Source organism: Pseudochaenichthys georgianus, chromosome 1, assembly GCF_902827115.2.
Source record: "Pseudochaenichthys georgianus chromosome 1, fPseGeo1.2, whole genome shotgun sequence".
Taxonomy (NCBI): Eukaryota; Metazoa; Chordata; class Actinopteri; order Perciformes; family Channichthyidae; genus Pseudochaenichthys; species Pseudochaenichthys georgianus.
Genome location: NC_047503.1, coordinates 42,916,882 through 42,921,007, shown reverse-complemented (window position 1 = coordinate 42,921,007; position 4,126 = coordinate 42,916,882).

Genomic DNA, 4,126 nt, shown 5'->3' with positions numbered 1-4,126 from the left:
CATTCTTACCTCGTGATTTCATTTCCTCTCTTAGATATACAGTACTATGGGTTTTTAACTTTTCAGTTTGGAGCTTCAAGTTTGGCATTTTGCTGCCGCCATCTTGTTTGTTTGCTAACAGGAAGTGAACCAGAGGATAAAGCGAAGTTCAACCAAAGGCTGAAAAAAACATTAGTTACATTTTATTTTCTGAAACATACCGTGAACATAATTAAGTTGTAAGCCGAGAACATGAATAGGCCCGAAAACACGAACAACACAGCGGTAGCAACATGTCAATAAAAAGTAGTGCCGCCCTTAATCCTGGTTACCCTGGTTTATTGTATTTAAAGGTGGGGTAGGTAAGTTTGAGAAACCGGCTCGAGATCGCTAAATTTTGAAAATACACAACCGGAGAAAATCTGCCACTTCCTCACAGAGCCCCTCCTCCAACACACACGAACGCGCACATGACCAATGATGGCACGAGATAAATGTGTGCCCCGATGGAAGGCTGACAGGCAGGTAGGCCATTACCTACCGTTGTACTTTGTACAGTATTACGGCTTCTACAGATGACTTATTGTCAAAGCACTTCAGATATTCATTGCTATCAGGATGTTAAGAGCATTCCATGGAATATAACAAAAAGTGTATCTCGAGCCGGTTTCTGAAAATGACCTACCCCACCTTTAAGTTAAAAGGGACCAAGAGACTGAGAGTGGTGCAGTGATGACAAATATATATATTTCAGTCATCGAACTAAAAAGACAAGAAGCTAATTTCTTGTTTTAGATTCATGCACCACTATAAATATAAAAATATCCTGTTTGGAAGAATTGAAACTAGAATTTGAGACCCTAAACTCAGCAGGAAGAGTTCGGGTATTGATTCACTAATTATTTGAGAAGTAAGGTCATTTCCTTAAAGTGCACCCATCATGCTATTTTTTTTCTTCTCAAAAGTGCTGATTTGGGTAAAAAGCTTTAAAACAAAGAAAAATAAATTGATAAATAAAAAAGGAGGGGCGGAGCTCATGCGGGACCCGGCAGCTACCGTCTAAACTAAATGCTGCCGTGATGAAACGCCATATCATGGATTATCAAGGACTCTCTCTGAAACAGTCTGGAGCTCAAAGGCTTTCTCTCTTGCCGGTTATACCACAAGGTGAGTTCCTTTCTACTTCCTGCTTCTTCACACACATGCTCTCCAGCACAGGTTAGCTCTGAGTGTTAGCATGCTAATGTAAACACCGACCATATTACGTCCAAAACAGTCGGGCATTGTTTCTGATAGCAACGTTTCTGATTGGGCCGTGGGTCCACATTTCAGATATTACGTCATATCGGACGCAAATCTGGATCAGCTCCGTTGTTCCCCGTTTTTAGAGATTTGGGTACGGAGGAAAAGAGAGAGGGTTTTATTTCCTGACGCTGCGTGAGTTCCCCGACACATATTTATGTATAAAAGACATCACAAAGTGCATTTTGCATGATAGGAGACCTTTAAAAGCAACAATAATAAATACAAAAAAGAATTCAGTGATGTCCAGAAATATTTATTCCTCTTTTCAAATAAATATACTCAACACAGGTACACACATCAACATGGTGCAACTATATATATTCTTAAAGATCTGTAAGCAAAACAAAAGAAAACTGCTTCCTTTTACAAAAATTCTACAGGTTTGGATTCCAACACGAAGAGCCTGAAGAAGGTTTGTCTCTTTCCTAAATCGCAATTCAGTTTTAAGGCTGACGAGTGTACGGGACGTCCGGCTGCTGGAAGGCCACACACACACACACACACACACACACACACACACACACACACACACACACACACACACACACACACACACACACACACACACACACACACACACACACACACACACACACACACACACACACACACACACACACACACACACACACACACACACACACACACACACACACACACACACACACACACACACACACACACACACACACACACACACACACACACACACACACAGTATTTGATGAAAAACTGAATGTGTATTCAGATGTGTATTTATATTTGAAAACCCATCTTTTCTCGATCTATGACGTGTGACTTGTGTATTTCTGGTAGATGATAGAAAACTAAGTAATTAAAAGAAAAGAAAAACATATATTAATTTCCAAAATCTTGGATTATATGACAGAAAATTAAAGAGGTCACTTCCATCCAGGCATTTAGTTTAACGTGTGCCCCCTCAATCAACAATAAATATAAATTGCATTAAAGCAGAAGATGGGACTTCATTTTTTAAACAATTACATATACTAAAGTACTTCAGACTAATCCTCTTAAACTATATGACCAGAAAAAAACCTTAAATATATCTGATAACTTGTAACATCACGTCTCTTTTATCAATTTAATAATTCATAAACTAAAACATAAACACTTTCTGGGCATCACAAACAAACAAAAACACATAAATAAAGTAGGCAACTTAAAACTCTTTGGTCCACGTTATGCTTTCACTGCTGAGCAAAAAAAACTATATCGACAGGAATCTGAACAATCTGTCAAATTGCCTCGTAAATCCATCGTGGCCTTTGAATACAACTTTATTAGCAGACCACAAAGCGGCAACCACCACAGCTGAAGAGTGACGGCAAAGAAAACAGCCACTAAATGAAGTGTATTATATAAGATGTGTCTATTAACTCAATTTAGAAAGCATCCGTTTCTTAAAATACAAAGTCATATTTTATTTAAAAAGCGGCCCTATTATGCTCATTTGTATTCTGTTCCTCTCCTGTGACATGTCGCCATGCTTTAATGTTCAAATGGGTTCAAATGGATCAAATAAAAAAAATAAGATGGACTTTTATTAATCCCTGTGGGGAAATTGTTTCTCTGCATTTGACCCATCTCAGGGACACCTCGGTAGCACTTGGTCTTGCCGGGACTTGAACTGGTGACCTTCCAGTTCCCAAGCCAAGTCCCTATCGACTTCGCCACCACCGCCCACAAATACCCCATTCCTAAACTCTAATGGAAATGCGCCATCACAAAATGCGAAAGTGAGCCAGCCCTAACGAGCCCTAACGAGGCCGAGCCATACCGAGCGAGGCCTGTAGTGGAAATGCGCCATAACTGTAACTATTTAAACGGCTTGTTCACTGTGTAAAGTTATTCGATGTTGTTTCAAAGATACATCTCTCTCCAGGTTAAACACCTCGTTGAAGTAAAAGTTTGGTGATATTCTATATTTTTAGAAATGGATGTATCTACGAACATGTATTGTGTGTTTGCATCAAATCATGATTCATCTTCTTCCCCCGTGCCACAGATACTTTTACATCCACAACGAAAACATAGCCCCAAACAAAATCACTATTTCCTCCTGTTTTAGAAAATCAAATCAAAAATCACTGTTTTTTAAAGATGTACGTCCTCGTGATCCGATTGGGTTAGAGCTGTAGAGAGAAAGGAAGTCGTAACATTTTAAGAGACAATCTGTAAGAATTTAGATAAAGACTCACGCCTTTAAGGAGAATGTTTCCGCAGAGAGCTGGACATTAAAGTTTCTCTCACTCTTAGAGCCTCCTGCTGATCTGCAGCCGCTGCTTTCACCCAATGCTCTCGTCCCTGTGCGATCACACCTCCCGGGTCTCTTATGTGGAAATAACCATCGTGCAATAAACTCTAAAGAACACCTCATAACTCTATTTTTCCTATTTAAATAAATCTATCTTGATTCAAGGTGTGCTTTAAGACAACATGGCCGAAGCAAAAATAAATGCCGGAGAAAAGGAGGCGTCAGCTTTGCAAAAACACACGGCAGCGACTAGACAGAAACACGACTCATCAAAAGACTAAAGGGTTAGCTATTATCGAAAGAGAGCAAGAATCTGCTACAGTATCAAGGTGAGCAACGGAATCAAGTCGTAGTCCATTATCTTATAGCTGCAACTGTTGATACACACACACACACACACACACACCACACACACACACACACACACACACACACACACACACACACACACACACACACACACACACACACACACACACACACACACACACACACACACACACACACACACACACACACACACACACACACACACACACACACACACACACACACACACACACA